Source organism: Balearica regulorum, chromosome 3 (assembly GCF_011004875.1).
Source record: "Balearica regulorum gibbericeps isolate bBalReg1 chromosome 3, bBalReg1.pri, whole genome shotgun sequence".
Lineage (NCBI taxonomy): Eukaryota > Metazoa > Chordata > Aves > Gruiformes > Gruidae > Balearica > Balearica regulorum.
In genome coordinates this window covers 85,386,208-85,409,680 of record NC_046186.1, presented here as the reverse complement: position 1 = coordinate 85,409,680, position 23,473 = coordinate 85,386,208, and the positions used below count along the sequence as shown (strand labels likewise).

The 23,473-nt window shown below is 40.2% G+C and overlaps 1 protein-coding gene across 1 annotated transcript in view; it reads right to left on the bottom strand.

The window, feature by feature from the left end:
• The window catches only part of FMN2 (formin 2), a 178,111-nt gene extending 164,272 nt beyond the window's left edge, over positions 1-13,839 (bottom strand). The window contains exons 1-2 of the mRNA XM_075748780.1: positions 13,740-13,839; positions 1,189-1,241 (exon numbers count right to left, since the gene is read on the bottom strand). The gene's annotated coding sequence lies outside the window, so the exon portion shown is untranslated. The remainder of the gene's footprint in view (positions 1-1,188; positions 1,242-13,739) is intronic.
• Between the last annotated feature and the right edge of the window lie 9,634 nt (positions 13,840-23,473).

Below are 23,473 nucleotides of genomic sequence, written 5' to 3'. Positions count from 1 at the left end.
GAGAAATGTAGAGTTAGTGGGATTTTTTGAAACATTCCCTTTCCTTCTCTGTAAACTTGCATTACAAAGTCAACACACTTCCATTACAACTAAGGATAATTAACCAGCAGTAATTGCAATGCAAATTTCACTGCAAAACCAAGCCATTGACAGAGCTGGGGTTAGAAAACAGTCAAGTTAAAGACTAATCTTATTTTTTTTATTAGAACCTAGAAACTTACAATGGTTTAAACCATTATATCTGCACTATTTCCAAGAAGTTTTCATATAGCACATCCTCGTGAGTAAGTTTTAAAAAAAAGCAAAAAACCACATAAACTTAAAGCCATAGATATTGCCTGAGTTTAAATAACTGACACTAAAAATTATTCAGTTTTTTCAATCTGCATCTGTACTCCTAAAAGCAAAAGAACCGTAAGGAAAAAAAAAAGCCTAACCAATTCCTAGCTAGTCCCTCTGAATGTGGTATCCTAACCATCATGGATTCCAAATAGGATTTCTAATCTGTATGGAGAAAGAGCATCACCAAAATGGGCATACTTATGTATTTGAACAGAGGTATACATGTGAACATCAAAGAATTTGCTCTGATTATTCCACATAAGGCACAGAAAATACATTAAAAAAATAAAAAAGGAGGATGGGGGCAGAACACAAATCACCCCAGAGTGGCAGTGATAGGTACAACTCTCAATCAGCATTTGCAGGAAAGTACAACAGGTTAACATTAGGCAAACATAAAAACAAATGTTAATACTTTGGTAGTTGTTTATTCTCAGAAGTCTTTTACCTTCTGAAGAAAAATATGTTATTAAAAGTCAGCAAGAAACCAGAATTTTTTGGCATTAGTATAAGCTACATTTTAAAAGCTAAAAATATATTCAGTAGTCTACATCGAAAAAGAAACTTTCAACAGAAAATAAATGGGGAAAAGAGGGACATTTAGGTGTTGAAGAAGGATATTTTATTTCTAATAACTATAACTCACTCTTAGCTTGCCATAAGTTGTCAACAACCAACCATGGTTAGTCCTTGAGCCTCCCTGCCTCATTTAATATTTGCCAGTGGTCAGTAAAAATGTCAAGGGGTGTGATGGCAGGCATAGGCTCCAGGTCCCCCTCACCTCTCGTTCTCCTCCACAGCTCAGGAGATGCAAACAGCGACACACAGAAGGGAGTCAAAACTTACAGCTCAAGATGCATTGTCCTCATGCTCCCAGAGACTTCCATGTTAACACATTCCTGTTAGAAAAGTAAGCCCCTGTTACAAGATTGTGATCATTTTCAAGAAGGCAATTACTATTTACTGCAGCCTCCTTGGGGAGGTGGTGAAGACCCCCAGCAGTGCCTCTGCCTGCCCTGCTGGGAGGGGAAGGGCTGCCTGCAAGCAGGGATTGCCCACACCTGGGTACAGGCCTGGGGCTCCTGGAGCACAGCCAAGGCAGAGCACTTCCCCCAGGCGGGGCTGGCACCATGGTGGAAGCCTTCCCCTCAAATTCCTCACAGAAAGGCTGGGCAATCAGTTGATATCCAAAAAACCAGGTGTTTTGGGCCTGTTGCAAATGCAGGTTGCCTGAGTGGAGAGAAGTGTGCCTAGGGGAGCCTGCCCTGAGGACACACAGCTTTCTGGGGGTGGGTGAGTTTTCACCATTATTTATTTACTCTGATATTTCATTCTGCTCTCAGTGGTAGTCGTTGGGCAAGTCCCTTTAGGAAGAAGATAATAATGCCCCATTACTGCTGCTGGTAGGCACAGTACTGCCACAGGCCGTGCCTGCCAAGGGCCAAGCCTTTGGGGCAGGGTTAGCTTCACCAGTACAATCCCAGGGAAGGAGTGCCAGAGAGGTACAAGGTGCCCAAAACAGCACCGTGGTGGTACCACTGTGGCTACCAGCACAAAAGCGCCATCACTGCTGTGCAGTAAAGGTGGGGGGGGGGTGAAGAAAATGCACCTCCAGGATGAGCTGTGCCTTACACCCTGCACGTACCCCCATACCGCCCTGCACAGTGACTGAGGGCAGGCTCTGTACCTGTGCTCATGACTAGCTCTTTCAGGAGCCCAAAGCGGCTGGCCAGGCTTTGTCTGTGTATATATGGGCTCTGTGCCCTCCTTCCCTGCTGGGGAGACTTAGTGGCTGGGGGAGACTGCTGCAGCCCAGGGTAGGTGCTTTCCTGGGAGTAAGCCACAACATGGCAGCCCAGAGTGGAGACCTGCTGGAGGAGGCTGAACCTCTTTCGCCACAGCTGCAAGCAAGACCTGGGCTGCCACTGACAGACCCTCTGCCTCACCTCCATACAGAGGGGGGCTGAGGGTGGGGTGGCAGCAGTACAAGAGCCACAGAACCGTACTGAAGGGCCGGGGTGCCATGGCAGTGCTCTGGGAGCTGGGCTCCAGTCCCCCCAGCACCATGGCTCCTCTGGCCTCCCCTTGCCCCAACCCTGAGGGGACAGGGCTACTGCTTGGAGAGGGAGAGTAGGAACAGCTATGGGTATCCTCACCTCTGCCATGCAAACCCTGCAGAGATTTATTTTTTACTTAGTGGATCAATGTGCACAGGTTTTGGTTGGAGATAAAGGCACATAGATTAACAGAATTATTTTAAAGTACTCTGGTGTCACATTACTGATTGGGATAGGGTAATGCAGACAGTACGAAGAAAGATTTGTTCAAGCAGACCAGGATATTCCCAGTTATCTATATGTTACTAAATCTTACATTTTCATAAGCAAGCAGAGTTCCTTCTCATTCAGTTCAGCGCTGGAGCCCCTGCTGTCCTGTGGCAGTGGGAAGCCTCCCCTGGCTGCACACTGAGCATGCTGGAAAAGTTATCTCCCCAGAAGGCATCAACTACCATTAAATAGTCCCTTATACTGCCAAAGCTGTGCTCTGAGCAGTTGAAAATTGTTTCCTGCCCCCACCTCCTATAGGGAGAATTGTCTTTTATGTCTTGACAAGCTCTAGCAGACTCACTTCCCCTCTCTGACTGGCAAGGGCCAAGTCAGGAGATCAAAAAACATAACATGGATTAAGATACCATAGTGGCTAGGGATCAAGTTGGTCCTGTTATTGCCTTATTTAGTTTCTAGTGGATATGAGATTCTGCTTTTTCTTTTAATACTCATCTAAGCAGTATGAAATCATGCCTCATGCATTGTATTTATATTAAGTTGTGGTGATCCAGCTAATGAGAAATCTGTTCTACTTATTGAAACCAAGCAATGATCCTAGGTGAGTGTTTGGCTTGCCTAGGAGCTTTTACTGGGTGCGTGAGAAAATGATGAGGAGGATTTTCAAATGCCTGCTACGTAGTGAACTTTCTCCCGCATAATTTCTAGCTCGTGAGAACTAACATTTAAAATAAATGTATCTGAAGAAGCAGGGTCTCCAGCAATGCAATGTTTGCCAACTGCTATGCTGCAGAATACCCACTGGTTAGGAGCCAAAATCTTTGTGAAGCATTTAACCTCCTGGATTTCTCACCTAAATGCAATAATACATTTATACATTGTGAAACAGAGCTTTTTTGTTTAAAACTATGATCAGCTCAACATAGCAAAACCCATACACATTCCAGCAAGCCATTTTATTGTTTTCCCCTAACATTTCCTTATTCTGCTGCTTTACTGTAAAATATACTTTTCAGTTTAAAAGCTATACAGAACCTTTCATGGTTACTTATATAGGAAAGGTTGGCTGAACAGCTGCACACAAAACCCTGCCAGCATTCCAGAGATGTATGCATTGCAGGTCAGGGTCAGGTCACAGAAAGAGTCAGAAAATCCAGACCTCTGCAGATACTACAGCTGGGGACTCCTGTATTTGGAGCACAAGATGCTATGCTAGTATTGTAACCAAACCCAAATGGTAGGGAAGTGTGAAGGTTTCTTTTATTCCCTATCGCAGACTGAAAAGTGAGGTATCTTGTGGCACAGCTCCCACTTTCCTTGCACAAAATTCATTTCAGACAAATTTTATTTAAAATGCAGATAGCCAGCAGTTGTTTGGTAATATATGCTAAGCAAATTCAATGCAACAGTGTAAGCTGCAGCATGAAGAAAAAAATTAGTAAAAATACCTGCTGACCAGACTATCAAAGAAGCGCAGATAAGACAGTTTCTACCATTTAAACCACTGTGAAGTACAGTCAAACATCAGAGTAACAGTAAGTTATAAATTTTATTTTCTAAGGGAGTGAAATTTATACAATAAAAGTGTTTCTTCAGACCTCATAATAGCTTTTGAACACAGTAGGAAATGTCAACCAAGCTTTTAAGATGAAGATCATTAAACCCCTGCAAAATTCACACACATACAGAATCAGTATTGGTGTGGGGGGGAAGCGGGGAAAGATGAGCAGAACTACGTCAGTCAATCAAACAGGATTCATATATTTTAGGCATACCCACCCAAGTGAGTATTTCACAGGGAAAATTGAGAGCAGAAGAGATTTATTGTACTAGAGGATAGAGAAAGGAACAAAGAATACAAATCTGTAGGAAACTGGCCTCCTCATTTTCATTCCTTAGAGAAGAACATATTCTGTTAAATCAAGCAGAAAATTACATATTGTCTTTTTGGTTTTCTTGGGCAACTCCCAGAGTACTTAATGACAGGGTTGAAAAATGTGGACTTTGATCATATCAGTGGACCTTCTTGCCTGCAGAGAGCCCAAAATGCCATGATACAATGGCAGATTTTTGAGCCTAGTTCTTTTCTGTAGGAGACAAGAGATTAACTTAAGTACATAGGGCTCTAATTTTATCCTTTTTTACTGCAACAAGTATCTACTATTCTGAAGGAAAAGATGACAAAGATCAAGTTTTTCCTAAGTTTCTCTCCATTTTTAAAGAGCCCAGTATCATGGTTGGTTTTTAAAAATATATGGAGACAAAAAAAAAAAAAAATCATCATTTTTTACCCTTTTCTTTTAGGCATCAGCTCCTGTTCTGCTGCAGACATTCTCACACGCAGAATCTGGGTCAAATAAAAAAGAAAGCTATTGATCAGCTTTCGGTTCTTTTTAAAACAACAAGCTTCCTCCTATCAATTGCCATAAATACGTTCCCCCTAGAAAGAACAACCCTGGGGCAAGCTCACTATGTAAACCACCTGGGGAAGTTTACAAAATGAGACGGTTTTGAAGATAAGGCAATATTTTTGTAAAAATTTGTTGCAATGCCTCAACTACATTTAGTTATTGGAATCTATTTTTGATAGTATTTCCATAATCAGATTTGGGATTAAACAAATCCAACCTGATAAGATAGGGAAGAACATCTCTTTCCTGTCCTTTGGTTTACTTCAGTATATAACATTAGCAAGGTGAACACCACTTACACTAATGAACAAATGTGAATGCCCCCATCTGTTTGAGAGTTCATAGGATGAAGGCTTTTGCAGCTGAAGTGAGTTAAGTGCACTGAAACCAGCATCCAATGCAGTGTAAGATAAGCACTAAGAAACCAAAAGAAGAAAGGAGCTCTGAGAAAACCAAAGGAAGGCTGAAGTATCACATATAATATTAATGTCTTATGGTTTTACTTCCTCTTACTCTGATCCTTTGCTGTTGTCACATGATGATTGGCAAGAGTTGCCCATATGGGGGTTCATAACTGCTATCTTCAGATTTCTGCCTTTATCTCCACACTACAGCTCAAACTGAAATTGCTATAGCAATTATAACAATTCAAGTTCATGCCTTAAGTAGAGATTGAGGGGAGCTACTGCAGAGAATTATCTGGATAGATGCACTCTCTATCATATATATTGCTAAGAGCTGCTGATGCACAGGGATTAGTATTCACTTCAAGGAATGGTTGGTTGAGTTGTGGCCCCTCTTCAGTAAAATCTTTGCCTTGTCTATACATATGCAGCTTTAGCTGGGCCAATACTTTTGTTTCAGAGCTTAATATAGTTTCATATGAGAGGAGAGACCAGGAAAGTGAGAGGAATTTATGAAACGTGATTCAGGGCCTTGAGATCTATTCTTTCTGGGGTCCTTATGTAGAAAAAAAGGCTAGCTGTAGAACATTTTGGTTCACCTAAGTTTAGTTTTGTGATCTGAATAGTTTCTAGAGAATACTAGTTTTTTCCACTAAGTTCCCATATAAAGGGCATAAGCAGAGCCCCTTTATGAATACCTCTCAAAGTACCCCAGAATTGGATATTGGTTTTGGTGCAGTTAATTTGATTTGTATTGAAGTATTTGCCCGTTAACTCTGCAGTGCCGTAAAGAAGCTGGCTTGGGGGACAGCAGTAGTTAATAAGCCACAGCGTCACAGGATTTCAGCTGGGCTACAAATGCAACTAAATATATTACTTGCTAATGTCCAAGCAGTCCTGGCTGCCTGACTAGGCTGAACTAGCTCAGGTAAGACTTATCTATACTAAGACAGGTGCAACTATTTAAAGTGGGCTCAATCCATAATTTATGTTTTATGTCCTTGGCTAGGCCTTAGCATGAGGGACCCAAAGCTTAATTAGAATCCCTACTGGTTTTATAGCTAAAATGGCTTTCCTTTTGTCAGCTGAAAAGTTATCATAATAAGCCAAGTTCTCGTGCTGATTGTCTTTATATAGCAAATACATTGCAGATGAACAGCTGGCAATCTATTTGACTAGAGTAAGACAAAAGAATCATGGTGCAGCTGAAAAACCCAGATGCCCAGATAAAGGTCAGGAAATTCAATTAGGATGATGATGTTTTTGAATCAAAAGGATTATGCCATGCATAGAGGCCACCATTGAACTACAGCTTTTGTAGGGGTAAATACATAGGGCAACTAGTGTGATCAAGTTTGGGAATGAAAAGTCCCTCCCATGAGCAAAGGCAAGTTAAAATTTTGCCAGATCACTATTTCTGGTCACCATACCCATTCCCAATCTCATATTCTTATGCATTTCTTCCTCAACTTCATAATTTTCATCTGACCAAGTATCTAATATCAACTGTCCTACTGAATTTCTTGTCCTGAGCAACTCTGTTTTGACTTCATCCCCACCACTTTTTGTGTGATGTCTCATCTTGTTGCATGATTTCTCCAAGAATGTCTCAATATGGTGGATAACCTGCCCTGGCTAAAAAATGGCATCTCTTCTCCTGTAATTATTTATCCTCATTCATTTCTTTGTCTGGAATTGTTGATCATTTCAAAGACCTACATTAGTTTTCCAGTTTCTAATGCGCCTTCCCTTGCAGTGCCATTTCTTCCTTCTGCTAACCGTCACCATTCTTTCCTATATGTGTTACATGTTCTATCCTTAAATGGTATATCATCACATCACTCTCTTTTTATCTTTTAATCCAAGATCTTCTTCACTGTACCTAGATTCACATCTGTGGCTATGATGGAAGGAGTTACTTCCATCTCTTAGTAGATAGCCAGTAATGAGTGGACAAAACATTGCTTTCTTTCACCCAGTACTGTGGGTAAGGAGTACAATGAAAATCTCTCACAGGTTTACAGCTCAGATATTATCATTGCTTTTACTTTTCCCTCTCATATTCTGGCTCTCAGCTAACATTATTAAATGTTAATGCCCATGTCTTTCAAATATTGTCAAGACATGAATGACTGTATAGAGGACATTCTCTATTCACCATCTATTTTATCTGTAATTCTTACACAATTTCCTTTAGCTTTATGCAGCAGATTAGATTTCTTTCACCTTTGTGGGAACCCTGACTTGGGTTCCAGTCTTCTTCTGGGTCACAATCCAAACAGAGCTGGTCAGAAACAGAAAGGAAAGAATTAAATATTTGCCTCCCTATCTTTTTATAGAGAGTTTCCACTGAGAAAACATGTAGAAAAGAGATTAAGAACAATTACGTTACTGCTACAAGATTCAGTTCTGAGAAAGAATGGCAAACAATGTGGCGAGTTATAATTCAGACAATGATTGCATCACATCTCAAGGTCTTAACGTCTCCTAAAACATTTTAGTTTAAAATGTCACAGCCTAGAGTGCTTTAGGAAATTAGTTATGGAACCTGAAGTAATACCAAAGCATTGATTTATGCAACTGTTGGCAAGAAAACTTTCCAGAAAATGTTTTATTATGCTGTCCCCACCCTTGCCAATGTCATCAAATTAAGAGCTTACATAAAATTGTTTTGAAAATAGAGTCCTTCCTAACATCCAAGCTGGTCAGCCTCACTCATCAAATGACATGAGATATACCATTCCTGTTTCACTTATGTTCAGGGAATATGTTCAAGTAAACAAGATTGAAATGCTCTGCAGCAGTCCTAAATTTAACTTAGTGAGGTTTTGTGTGAACTGTCAATATAGCAGCTCATCTTTTTTGTATATGTGTAAGATAAGAAGGATGAATTATACCCTAAGAGGGGTTATCTTTCTATTTTTTTACATAAGGTACTCAGCACTGAGGAAAAAACACCACCTGGGGGCAAAAGATTATTCAATTAACAAAATTCTCCTGGTCTTTTCTGATCCAGCTTAGTGTCATTAGAGGAAGTGTTTTCTTTACTAAAGTAGGGTTAGGCTACTTTAGTGTAGCCTAAAGGAAGAGAAAAAAAAGCCATGAAAAGACTTATGACTTTTAAACAGGGTATTCACATTGTCATGTGACGCTGTTTGTTTGCCTTTGTGCCAGAAATCTTACCAATATCCACAGATACTGAAATATTTCAGGATATATCATCTTTAAAAATAAAAAATTGGGATTTGGACTGATGGTACATCTGGTTCAGCATCATGCATCTAACAGTGGTCAGTACAATGTTGCAGGAAACACCTTAGAGGTAAGCAATGGGTAATTTTATTCTTCAAGTCTATCATCCAGGGCACTTATATCCTTAGACAAGGGGGGTTGGTTTGGTTGTTTTAAATGAGTCTTACAAATCCAATCTTGTGTTGTAACTCAGGATGTTCTTGCTATCACGTTAGCTGCATTTTGTACTCATAGACACGTCAGTCAAAGCTGGGACCAGTTGTACTGAACGCTAAGCAAAACACTACAAGCGTACTGTTCCTACCCCAGAAAGCTTACAGTCTAAGTAGACTCACATGGATAACCTCATTAACTCAATTACATTTGTTCGCTCCCCCCTGCCTTTCACTGCTTTTGGTTTTGCACCGCAGTGCAGTGAAGAGGCATTTGATGGACAAATATCAACAGCCTTCCAGAGATTATGAACTCAAGGAAGATTCCTGATGTGGAAAAGATAGACATCCTGGCATAGTAAAATTAAGTGATCATTTCATGTGTACAGCACCACACAAGTGTAACGGTGGGAAAGGAAAGAGTACTAATTCTGTCAGCACTTCAAAGCAAAGGGCAATAAGCTACAGAAAGGCTCAGGACAGTACAGAGCGTATGCGTCACTGAGATGGGATGAATATGACATGAAAAGCTCAATCACAGTGTAGTGTTATAAGGAAGTCAAGGAAGATAAAGGAAGAATTTGAGAAGGAAAATTGAAGACAGATGGGAGATCAATCTTTTCTGTAATACATCAAAAGGGAGCATTGCCCTGAACTCTCTGGTTCTTGGGTGACTCAACTGTGGGCCTAGACATAACCTCATGCTTTCATTTCATCCAAATACACCAGACCACAAGCACTGAAGGAGCAAAGAACACCTTTGCTGCCTCACACATACCGTAGTGCTGGATTTTTCCTACCCTATTGCAGGAACACACAGTTATTCATGTTGCCGTACTAAGCTTTATTTTCATGCCTTACTGTTACCATTGCTGCTTTTGTGGCAAGATACTGTAGCCAATGTGAGTATGCAAAAGTGGAGGCAACTCTTGTCACAGGATCCATATTTACTCTAAGCCCTAATCTAGATCAGGATCTCACTGTGCACTAAACACTCTGTAAGCATAGCAGAAGACAAGGTTTGGGGAGTTTGGTTGGTGGCTTTTTTTAAAATTTATTTTTATTTTTCTGGGGCATAGGAGGATTACAGATGAAGCAGGAGTGAGCAATGTTAGAAAACACTTATTTTCATCTTGTCAGATAAATATCTTGATCAGTCTAAGAAGAAAGGAGGAAAACGTTTGACAGAATATATGCAAGACAGTTCATCCTGTTTTTTTCTGTTCCACTGAATTTACTGTTATTTACTCCCATTATAGACTATTCATGATGCTATTGTTTTACTTCCAGCATCATGTCAATGTCTGATTAGTCACCAATAAGCTGCTTCTACCCTTTTAACTCAGTATTAATCTAAAATACCTCAAGTACCATAACAGGGTTCTAAGCAGTCTAATATTTCTGTGTGAAATTTTGCAGTGTTGGCAGCCTGACATTTCTCCCTCTGATGTGAATGTCCAGCTGTGTCCCAGAGAGGAAGTAAGTTGGCTTTGCACTAAACCACAGTTCTCAAGGTTGTCCATACAGGCAGGAATAAGTCAATTGGAAATAGCTTTGAATAAACATCTGTTTAGTAGTATGCAGGATCTAAGATTTTTGTGAAAATAGAAGTCAAACAATTTTCATATACATATAATTTTTTAAAGATATATTTTTAATTAAACTCCTATAGTCCTTGGCAAAATTACAGTTCCTTAAACTGGCATCAGCCCAAATCATTTATTAATAAATGCTGCTTTTGTTGCCAACTAAAGCCCTAACTGCATGAAAGATTTCAGAGAGACCTTAAAGCAAAACCCACACAAAAGTTGTCTTTATTTATAAATATATGTGTATCTTGACACAGCTGTTTTGCTCCTGCATTTTGGGTCTGCTCCAGCTGTGTCCCAGTACCTGTAATACTCCAGTTGCTATACTTGAAATTAATAGATCCTGCCTGGTGATTTCTGAGGAAGGCATACAGAGAAAAGACAGAAATACCTTGTTCATGACCTAGAAAACTATTCCTTCCTCAAATATTAACATGTAGTATAGCTTATGTTTCAAAGAGAAATAAAATGTCAAGTTACTTAAAAATTCCTTTAATTATAGTGTCTGCTGTGAGCTTGTCATATTCTTTGTTGATTATGTTTCATTCTACAGTCTCTTCTGGTTCTATTACGAAAATAAGTGCAGAGAAGAAAGCCTTGAAATATTTGTAATGAGTATATGTAAAGGCAGCTTTAGAGAATATAACTTTAAACTCTCCATTAAAAAGCCTGTGTGTAAACTGCTGTGCTACAGAGTAGAACATTGAAGAAATAGTCATAAAATTCTGACGGAAAAGATAGTAAAGACTCAGGCTGTTACAAGAAGCAGAGAAACCTCCAGATCAGAATGTAATGATTAAAGTATGGAGAGAAATTCATTCAACACAATGAAATAGAGTTTTCTTATGTTCAGATGTGAAGACATCATCACATGCTAAATTACCATCAGTAAGGATTAAAATTTTGAACATGTAAACATTTGTTGACTTCAGATGGAACAAAGAATTTTCTTCTTATGTTGCACTTCAGATGGAACAAAGAATTTTCTTCTTATGTTGCAAAATGAAAAAAAAAAAAAAATTATCCAGGTCAGGGGGGTGTAGATTTGCAAACTGCCTGCAAAAATCATTGTATGTGTTCAGTTTGGGGTTTTTGTTTTGTTCAGGTTAAGTTTTTTTTTAAGTTGTCATTTGATGACTAAGCTTGAGATACATTTCAGACATTACGTAGACACGAAGAATTTCAAGAACTGGAATTGATTATGAGACTATTTCAGAGCTATCTAAAATAAGTTATCACTACTTAAATGTCTTTTTTTACCTAGCACATCTCAATTATTTTTTTTTTATAGAGCCATTTGTCTAACAACCACACAAAAGTGCATTCAACCTCACTTTCTTCTGTTAAAACAATTTCTCAGGAAAACTTCAAATACAAGATGCTTCTGAATTCTTCTGCATTCTTGAGCACAACTGCTTTCTACAAGCACAGATGTAACTGGACTATGTGGTATTAGTTATCTCAAGAGTTTGTGGCTTTTGCACATATTTCAAACTGTTTCTGCTGCTAGAAGAAATATCCACAGAAACTGGGTTTATACTGTTACTTCATTTATCATCCCAAACCAGACAAAATGGGTCTGATGTATTGAGCCACCTACTTGGTTGGTTATTTTTAAGCACTAAGGGTATAGCTTCTTGTCTTTCATAAGATTACCTACCTGACATCTCTAGACAACTTATAACTTTGTATCAGTTAACAGTGATAAGGATCCAGCTTAGGGAAATCAGTTACAGATCGTGCAAGATTGAACATGAGCTGCTGCAACACCTCATTATCTGCTATTTATTTAACGCACTCATCATGTTTTTCTTGGAGGATTTGTGTTTAGATCAAAGTCCACATGCAGCATAGATAGGTTGAGTACAAATTGTTTGACACTACACCAAGGCTATTTTGGAAATATGATTTAAGCCTCCTTTATCAAATTAATCGAGCACCTCTTTTTCTTAGTTTACCCCTACCATGTCCCCTCTTGAGGGCATGCAGGAAAGAAAGAACTTTTGTGATGAAAGGGAAAAAACAATCCATCCATTCAAGCAGGTAGCCTGGGTCCCATGAACATAAGTTAGTCAAGTGTTATGCGGACAGCCTGATCACCCTGCCCCATAGTTACACAGAGACACAAGCACTGTGCTGCAGAAGCAGCAAACCTCCTGTGGGTATGGTGGAGGTATGGAATAGCTACTTCTCCGTCCTGTTCCTCTCTCCTACATAAGCACACACTGTAGGCAGGCTAGGGAAGGAAGAAAAGACAAACAAAGGACTAAAGCTGTCATTCTTTAGCTCCTTCTTGCTTTCAGAGATCTTCCCATAACGTTAAGACTCAAAACCACCATGGAGGAGAGGGAGGGGGCTATGCAGTCACAGATGTTTCTTCCATGTAGCCAGGAGCACACAAACAGCATTGGGTAACAATAAGTGAAGGTACCTGGAGGGTGTCAAGGAGGAGGTGATTACTGTTCCTTGTTCTTTTCTTTCAGTAAAGTGGTATCTTAACAATACATGCAACCTAACTACCTGCCATAGGCTATCCAGTGCTTAATCGTAAAAAAAAAAAAAAAAAAAAAAAAAAAAAAAAAAAAAAAAAAGACTTATTCCTAAATGATGAAGTTTAGAAGTCCTCATGTGAACCTATAAGTACAACAACAAAAAAAAAGCTTTTCTCTTCTGGACTGGGAGCTTCATAGGCAGTTAGGGATTCAGTTATGTATTTTCTGCTATGCTTTTAGATCTTCCAGTTTCTCTGAAAATATGTGCATATGTCAGTGTGTTATGTCTGAAATATATTTAGCTGCACTAACACCTTTGGAGTTAAACTGCAAGTGTATATCTGTAACTGCTCCTAGTCCAGCCATCTCTGACTGGCATACTTTTCTGTCTTTGATGCCACCCATGCAACACACCAAATAAGTCTCATTCACATGTGTGTAGAGTTCAATTCATCTCTTTCATTCTTCATTGCTATAAACACTCTTTACCCTTATGCACAGCTGGTTACCGCATGGCATTCCTTCTACTTAGAGGGTGGAAAACCTCTTAAGAACATAAGGCCATTCAGAACTACTCCCTGGGGTGGCTATAAGCTAAAATCCCAAATTCAGCCTTCTTTCCTGTGAGATAATTCCAATATAATCCCAGGAGAGTTCCAGATACTGCCAGGAACGTGTGAGCCAGTTAGCCTTGTGTCCAGCCAGAATCCTTATTTAGCAGCTCATCATGTTTTTCCTCAGCTCTTCGACCATTTCTAAAATATATCTTTAATAAAAGTAATAATAATAAAATGGTCATAATGCAACCTTACCTTATTTCCTGCCAAAATGTATTCTGATGTGGATTCAGCAACTTCTACTTGCATTCAGTAGTAACATTTCCACACAGATGATACTTATAAGAGAGTCAGAGTGTCTGGCTTTTTTGCTCTGGGCACCATTTCCAGTCACATGAACTGAGAACAGCTTGATTCAGATGTTAACAGCCACTGACATTTGCAGGAATGTTGTTTAAAAAAAAATAAAAATCATAAATGCCTTGAGAAATTTCACTGCTTAAAAGGCTTATCACAAAAGTTATTGAAAATAGAGTTTATGTGTTATTTCTGAAGAACAGTAGCATAAGTGTTCACCGTAACATGATACACAGCTATATAGTATGTTAAGGAACAAACCACATTGAATCAAGTTCTGTCCTGTCTTTCATATCTTTACAAGTTGGACTTGTGTGCAACTCAGGGAAGAATTTGAGTTTTTGATTTTAAAACAGATGTCAGAGTTTGAGAAATTAAATGGGATGAATTCCACCTCTGGATGACAAAAATTGATGAATTCTGATAAATCCATAACTGGCACCTAAGCTTCCAGTAAACTCCATTCCCTCTCTCCATTTATTTTAAACACATTTTTCAATTTTGTAAGGAGAACTCATTATTTTATTGTCTTACTGTTTTATTTGAAGGAGCTCTCCATCAGGTTTACAACATTGAGGGGGAGGGGACATAGGGAAGGGGAATGAGACAGATTTGTGGTTTACATTTCACAGGACTGCAGTAACGGAGACACTCAGAGTTTAGGTCTTGTTTGTTCCAATTCATTTCAGTCTCAGAGGAAGTCTCATGTTCAGAAGGTGACCTCAAGGGGCACAGCTATGTCCCTGAATCATTGTATTACAGGATAAGAGGTAGCTGGGTGCAAGCATCTGACAGATTCTTATTCCTCTCTGTGTAAACGGAAGTTACACAGATTATTTTAAGCCTTCCTCCCACCTGAGATGCTCCCTATCTGCACTCTCTGGTCTTTTAAAGGCAAGGGGATGTGGGGAGGAAGGAAAAAAAAATAAAAGATGACCACATGAAGCCTACAAGGAGTGTTCAGAAGCATCTACATCTTTTGCCTCTTGAGACCAGCAAGAGAAAAAAATAACTCAAATTCAGTTATAGCTAGATAGATAAAAGAAATACAAAAACATCATCCCCTTATAATCTTTGTGGTGTTCTGGGAGCAGAATATTAGTATTTTTCTAACAGGAAGCAGAAAAAAAAGGAAGTCATATAGTTCTTTCCCCATCAGCATGGTTCCCACAGCTCTTGCACCTTCAGTCAGATGACCAAAAGGCTGGCAAACCAAGTTTCTATGCTACATGCAGGAGAGAAAAGAAACTGATAAGCGTGCAGTGATGCAGAGCAGTTGTTCTAACACAGCTAGTAAATACCTGCTGTGTAATAAGCTTTTCCTGCAGAGCATGCGTGCACAATTTGTGTATGTCAGACTTCCTAACATGCAGAGATCACCTATATCGTACTTGCACATTAAGTTCATCCAACATTTACCAGGAATGGGCTGATTTTGTATGTTGGGTATGGACAATCAAAGGAAAGAAACACAGCCATTTAGTGAGGGATACTCTTAGCTGGATTTTTTTTTTTGTCAATTCAATTTAAGGATCATGTTCCTCATGAATCGATGTCAGGACACTCCCCCTTCATATGCATTTCAAGTACAATAAGCATGCTAGACTGAATGAGCTTGAGGTAAACAGCCAGTGCTTGTGTTCCACAGAATCACAGTAGGTAGTGTTTCAGTAAGAGCTACTATCCATGTAGTGTAGCATCCACACTGGTAGATCTGTCTGGTGCCTGCAAATAATTGAGAATAGACATAATCTTGCCATTTCCAGTGAAAATTCTCCTGAAAGATATGTAATGCTTGCTAAAAACTAGATCCATCATAACTCTGTATATGCATCCCACAAGCTAGATACAATGAGGTAGTGAGTAGAACAGTAGTTTAGTTTGAAAGCACAAAATGTTAGTGTTTCTTTGTCATATTTTCAGTGTAGATTACAGTTAAATAATTAAGTGTTCCTCTAAAAAATACAGTTTCAGACAACAGATGTGAAATTTTGATACTCCAGATACTTCAAATGCAGCTGTAGGAACACCACAGTATTCCTGCTTCATGACATTTCTTCCCCAACGCAAGATTTAAGAGAATAGACCTAAAGGAGATTAAGCAGCTCACTATTTTATCCTCCCTCACATTGACTGCATTATCATTATTAAGGTACTGAATTGGACAAAACCAAAGACCCACAAACAAAAAAAACCACCCCAAAACAACAACAAATCCCACAACCACACTGTTAAAATTGCTTTAAAAATTGAATGGGAAACCTTTCTTTTGAATTAATTTTGGCTGTAGAGTCAGAGCAGTGACTTAAACAGAGATGGCATATGCTCCAGCTCACCAGCCTACAGAGGCTGTGTGTGGGATCCTCTGAACTTATGATCCAGGCTTCAATCCCCAAGGGAGAGCTACACACTGATCATTTACCAAGTCATATATGGGAGTGAATTTTTTTTGTCTTTAGCACTACATGAGCCAATTTAACCACAGGTGCAAGTCAGAGAAATTGCTCCTGAACATGTTTTCCTCCAATTATCAAATCATTCTATCTTAATGTTAAGACAAGGTTGATCAAAATTGATGCCCTACAAGGAAAGCACCATCCCAATGCTCTAGAAAGTCAAGAGAGGAAAGTGGATTTTAATTTGCTGTTTCTACCTGTCAGGAAAAAAAAAAATAGTAAAGTCACCATATTTATTAGCAGTGTCTAGGAAACTGCAATGATAGGAAAGCCAGAGGACATGGGGTTGGTTTGTTTTTTGTGCAGGACACAAATACAAACCTAGCTTTGGTGAAATACAAGTAGAAGATAGTATGCATTAAATTCATTGCCCTGCCAAGAGTCATGCCTAGTGTAGAAATACAAGATTTTTTTCCTACTGTCCAAAGTAGGCTCCAGAATGAGACAAAATGAGAGTAGTTGGGGGTTTTTTTGTTAATCCACAAGCTGTTAAGGCAAGCTAGAAATTTTATTTCTTGGAAACTAAGTCATGAGGTACAAAAGCTTTTGTGAAGAAGAATTTTGCAGAGCTGCTTGATGTTGGGAAGTCAGAACTCTCCTTTCTATGGAACACAATCTTCCTCAGAGACGGTGATTGCTACAACTAAGTACTCTGTAACATCGGCCCTCAATATGCTGGAAATTAAAAGTTACATTAGAATTTGAAGGAACAATTAACTGTTCTAATCCTACTCCTATTACCAAAATGGGATTTTAGGACTAAAAGCCACAGAAGATGAAACCTAAGAATTGTAAGTCATCACATCACTGTTTCAGAATTGCAGAGCAGCAAACAGAATAGTTTTAGTATAAACGAAATGTGTTCAAGTAAGTACCCTTTCCTTTGCTTGAAAGTTCAGCATATAGCAAGCTCTTTAACTGCTTTTAAATCCTTGATATAATATTTGATCCGATTTCTCGGTTTTGCTAGATATGTGATGTGCTAGATGTGCCAGAGCTTGTGATGATCCAGCCACTGAAATTTTTGCCTACAGAAAAACTAAGCATTTTAAACTGAGTTGCTGATCAAGATAGATGCCTCAGCAGAGGCATTCAAAGGACACAGGGAGAAGCCAAATCGTGGAACAACACAAAGGTCTGCACTTCCTTTATTACTGCTCAGAAGTGTATCTTACTTTACACATAGAGGGAGAGAAAAGAAATCTTCTAATATCCCCTTCTGGGGGGCATTTTGTCAGGTGAATTATCTCTCTGGCACAGAAACCCATAGGAAATTAAGTGATAAAATCGCAACACATTTTTCTTTAGTTTTTAGTCTTTATTTTACCTTCTGGTCATTATTTCAAATCCACTTACCTGAATACTGCTGAATATACTGCTTCATCAGAGCTCATGCAGAGTAAGTTAAGGTAGCTGTTTTGCATGAGCAGATTTTTTTATACTATATAAAGCATCCTCAGAACACTGGATGACTGTTATTGAGTTTCATGGTATCCTGTACAGAGATAGCATTCATTTTATGGAGACAGAGTCATAAAGTAATTAGAGTATCAGCTTGGCCTTTACATCATATTCTGCATTTCAAAGGCAGAGGCAGAATTCCCAGAAAAATCCTACATTTTTGAGGCAATGAACCACTTCAACAGTTGTCCTCTACTACCTTATAAACAAAACAAACACAACAAAAAAGAAATTCAACTATACTACTGGGAAAACATGCAAATCTTGCTCTCACTATTAGCCTGAAACAGCAACTTCCTTGCTCTGCTAGCTGCTATCAGCTGCAGGAAAAGCACCAGGCAGGATTTCTTGTGACTTTTCCATGTGTGTGGGCCTGAGGAGAATCACAATCCCAGTATGTGAGATATACTGTATTACCTCAGAAGTTAGGTGCATGTCAGTGAATATACTCCCAGTTTTAACACTCTGCCCACTGGGTCTATCATGCAACTTCTAAAAGAGAAGAGCATGTGTGACAAAAGATAACAAGAAGATAAAGACAAGATTAAGGGCTAGACTGATTATTTAGAAAATAAAGTTGTTAGAAAACAACTCTAAGGTTTCCCATAAACAAAGTCAACAATTGCAAGGATTGCAAAAGTGTTTCACAGTTCAAATTCAAAATTAATTCTAGTATCTGTCATCATTTGCTGAGCTGATTCTGGGTAATTCATGCAGCTGAACTTGTAACGCTTTGCATGCTCAAACGCATGAATCAGGAGGGGTCCAGAACAGCAGCAATGCCACGGACATGTCAATATTGTCACGTCCCTTTTACAAGTGTAGAAGCATGGACAGATGATGCACCTTGCCAAAAGCTGTCTACAATTAGGTGACAGAACTGCCTCAAGCCCAAGGCCTGCATCTAAGTCACTGAAGACTGCAGTCCTTAGAAGAAGCCTGTCACTTTAACAAAAGCTGTGTCCTTGTTTTGGGTTCTCCAGCTGGTTCCTCAGACTCCCCTTCACTTTTTGGGAAGATCTAAAGCTGCACCTGCTTGGTAGCACACCAAACCAGACAGACACTCTGTTTAAGGACACGGAGAGGAAGGTGTGGCTGTAGATATAGCCATCGCCTCTTAACTGTTCCTCAGGTAAGAGATGGAAACTCTGTGTGTGGGTGGCCACATAGCAATATATTCTCTAACATTTGTTACAAAAACATGCCCTGCCTAAAGCTGAAGCTACAAGTGCTGTGACAGATTTTATCACAATACCTTTCAAACCAACCCACCAACCTGGAAGTTTGCTACTGATAAAAGCACATTGTTTTGATGTACAGTTTCTATACTTTATATACCACTTCCTGCCTGTTCAGTTCTTTTTCTTCATTCCATGCTCAGTTTCTTATTAAAAAACCCAAACAAACAACAGATTTTCTTACGAACATTTGCCTCCCTCCACAGCAACCTATGGGCATTTTAAGATACATACACGAATGAAGTTTTCTGTAATGTTCCCATTCTTGAACTCAGTAACCTTTCTGTGTTTTAGTTTGAAATAAAACAAGTTACATTTTGCTTCCAGTTAAAAGGTCCCTACTCTTAAGATGTAAAACATTAGCTGTATAAACAACATGGTTCAAAAAACCCCACAATTCTTCTGTTTGCAAAAGGCTTCTTGCAAGACATCTTTATGTTGTAAATATAACTTTTAACAGAGGTAATACTGGCTAAAAATTAGAGTAGCTCATAAAACCTCCAAACATTTAAAGAATTCTGATCTAAATGAATATATAAAGATACATTTCTTAAGACGATATCTTAAGACCCAGTAGAAGTCCGTGGAATTCACTAAAACAGCAGAAGCCTTACCTTCAGAAGACTCAGCATGGAGGCTCTTGTTTCTTTTTTACCTTGTAGTTGATCAAATGCTTATAGCAAGACTTAATGCTGACTCCCTCCTCTGTAGTGGTCAAAAAAAAAAAAAAAGGCCAAAATCTAAGCACTCCTATAGGTTTGGCAAACTGAATAGCAGTAACATCTGGCTTTTTGCCTGAAATTAATTGGAGAAATGTATTACAGGCTGTGTTCTTATCATCAACTGCCAAGAAGCATTTAGATAATACTTCCTTACAGGAGGGAAAAAGGAAAATTATTCTTTGTCTTTCCAGAGAAATGCATTTACCAGATGACACTGTCAAGCAGATAACAATCAAGAACTGAACTGACTGGTGAATATCAGAGGAAAAAAAAAAAAGTCACACCATTTAGTTTTTCCTTTAAAAAAAATGTAATTCCAAACATAGAGGGAGACAATTACCTTTTCCTATGGATTTTGAGGTGAAGCATCGGGTTGAAAAACAAAGTTTCACCTTTAAGATGCTTTGCCTACATATCTCATTTGAACACTGAAAGCTAGACCTCCTTTTTCCTCTTTTTATAGCTCATCAGAAGAAATTAACATTTCTGCAGGGCTGTGAAACCACACCTGTGACTCTTTACCCTCCCTCCTGGCTCTGCCACAGGTGTCCCAGTGCCTGTCTCAGGGCTGCATTAAGGCTGTCAGCAGAGGATTTCCGTGTAGCCTTCTCCGTGGGCTGTGCTAAAGCTCTACAGGGAGGAACTGGAAAATGATAAAGAGTTAAAAATATGGGAAAAGGGGAAAAGAAAAACTCCCTGATGAGCATAAGTTGAAAACCTCTATTCTGCTAGTGGCTATTAGTATAACAACTTACATGCTGCACAGCCATCAGGGTAATCCCTGTTTATACCCTTAAGCGAACATACACGCCTCTTGCTTACATTTGAATGGAGGCAGATGAATGTTGTGGCAGAGAATAGAACAGGACAAAGGAGAAAATAGCTGAAATCAAATGAGAAGAAAATGAAGATAAGCAGGCAAGAGACAAACTAGAATAGGAGACAAAAAGAGATTAGGTAGAAAAACTATGACACAAACTTTTTTCCCCTCTCTCCTTACTTCTTGTATCACATCACATGGCAGGGAAGGGAAGGTCTGGAGTGGCTGGCATTTGCTAAGAGCACGGCCATGAGCCTGGCTACCTTGAGAGCAGGGTCTGTATTGGGTTTGCGTGGCAAGGTTTTGGTAGCTGGGGGAGGGGGGAGTTTCTACAGGGGTGGCTTCTGTGAGAAGCTGCTAGCAGCTTCCCTTGTGTCTGATAGAGCCAACACCAGCCGGCTCCAAGACAGACCCGCCGCTGGCCAAGGCCAAGCCAATCAGTGCCTCTGTGATAACATTTTTAAGAAGGGAAAAAAACAACTTAGGGAGAGCTTTTGCAGCTGGAGAGAGGAGTGAGAAGATGTAAGAAACTCTGCAGACACCAAGGTCAGTGCAGAAGGAGGGGGTGCTCCAGGTGCTGGAGCAGAGATCCTCCTGCAGCCTGTGGAAAAGACCATGGTGAAGCAGGCTGTCCCCCTGCAGCCCATGGAGGAAGGATGAGGGGGTGTAGAGATTCCACCTGCAGCCCGTGGAGGACCCCACACCAGAGCAGGTGGAGGCACCTGAAGGAGGCTGTGACCCTGTGGGAAGCCCATGCTGGAGCAAGATCCTGGCAGGACCTGTGGATCCGTGGAGAGAGGAGCCCAGGCCAGAGCAGGTTTGCTGACAGGACTTGTGACCCTGTGGGGGACCCACGCTGGAGCAGTCTGTTCCTGAACGTCTGCACCCCGGTGGGAGAGACCCAGGCTGGAGTAGTTTGTGAAGGACTGTCTCCCGTGAGAGGGACCCCACGCTGGAGCAGGGGAACGATGAGAGGAGTCCTCCCCCTGAGGATGAAGAAGTGGCAGAAACACCGCGTGATGAACTGACCGTAACCCCCACTCCCCGTCCCCCTGTGCCGCTGAGGGGGGGAGGAGGTTGAAGCCTGGAGTGAAGTTGAGCCTGGGAAGATGGGAGTGGTGGGGGGAGGTGTTTTAAGATTTGGTTTTATTTCTCATTCCTCTACTCTGTTTTGCTTGGTAATAAATAAGATGAATTCCCTCTCTAAGTTCGGTCTGTTTTGCTCATGATGATAATTGGTGAGTGATCTCTCCCTGTCCTTATCTGGACCCACAAGCTTTTTGTTATACTTTTTCTCCCCTGTCTGGTGAACGAGGGGAGTGATAGAGCGGCTCTGGTGGGCACCTGGCCCCCAGGCAGGGTCAACCCACCACAGAGTCCCAGCGGGCTGTGTTAGGCCATGACAACAGGGACCTCTGCGCAGCCCTGGACCAGCCATATGTCCGCCGTGGCTGGTGGGGCATCAGTGCTTAGCCTGGCCAACGGGGCTGTGCAGCTGGAGAGACACCTCAGCACACTGCTAAAACAAGGGGCTGTGGGGAACAACCACAGTCTTTCAAGCAGGAGTGAGCTGTTGAATGCCTTCCTGTAAGATTGGCAGTCCCGCTGGCAGAGCAGAAGGGTTTCTTGCCTCCTCACTGGTAGCAGATCGTCTCTGCTCTGCCTGCGTGGTGACACACAAAATTGTGATGGCTGGCGCTGAATTCTTCTGGAGTTATTTTAGGCAGAGCAGATTTAACACAGCTTCACAGTCCAGAGCCGTGCACTGTAGGCTGGCAAACCAACTAGCATGGCAGCTGTATGGTCCTCAATCTTTTTGGCATTAACATTGATAAGCAATATCGGTTTTCCCCATGCGTACAAGGGCTTTTAAATCATCACTGCAGAATTTACCTTGGGCTGGGCTGGCTCCACTGGGCTGATAAAAGTTTGTCTCGTACACAGTAACGTCTGGCACGTGTTCTGCAACAGTAGAGCTACACTCGGTGAGGTTCAGTAAACTCATGGCTATGAACCAGAGAAGGTGCTGCCCAGATAGAAAGTTGGATGCAGGCAGTCATGAGGACAGGAGGCACCTGTGGCACAGCACAGTAATTAGAGCATTAATTGAGATTAATCCCCAGGAAAATCTTTCTATTTAGGCACTGACAAATACTTCATTTCAATCAAAAGCAGTGCTACAGATTGTTCAATTATTCCCAAATTCATTTTTACAAACACTTTTTACTGTACTACAAATCCAATAATTTCAGATTTTTGTCCCAAAATGCAATGTAAATGAGCACACACATAGCAGGCTTTTCCATTTGCACAAAGTCCATTTTTGTATCAGTTAACCGAAGCCATTACAAAGTATTTAACTCAGCCATGAGAGTAAGGGTGATGGCCCCAGTATGAGAACACATATCAACTCCTAGACTTAACTTTTAATCAAATAAGGTTTCAGTATATGTATAAAGGCAAGGATGCAGATGGTTGGTTGAACAGAAAAAGAGTTGTAGGTTGGATACTGCTGGCTATGACTCTATCATCAGCTACGCTTTCATAAGGAAGCAGTTATAGTTAAGCTGTGAAAAACTGTGTGAAGGTTTGTGTGGTTTTGTTCACAAAACGCATTCCTACTTTATTTTGTTTTCACATGTATTTGTTAGGCTTTTCTGCATAGTTTGATTAGCAAAATAGCATCTTGGGAAAACAAACAGTCCCCAGGCACGGGTTTTCATTCACATTTATTGATAGAGCAAACCAATTAAGTGGAGCTAGGCTTAGACAACAAATTAAAAATTCTAATGCTGAAGTTGGGAATCAATCTCCCTGTTAGTATTGCCAGTGGTGTCAGCAGGACGGCACTTGCAAAATGGTATATGGGCCTGCTTTGCTGTTCAGTGTTATATTCTTTTCTTCTGCATCTAAATAAATAAGTATGGCTAAGCTA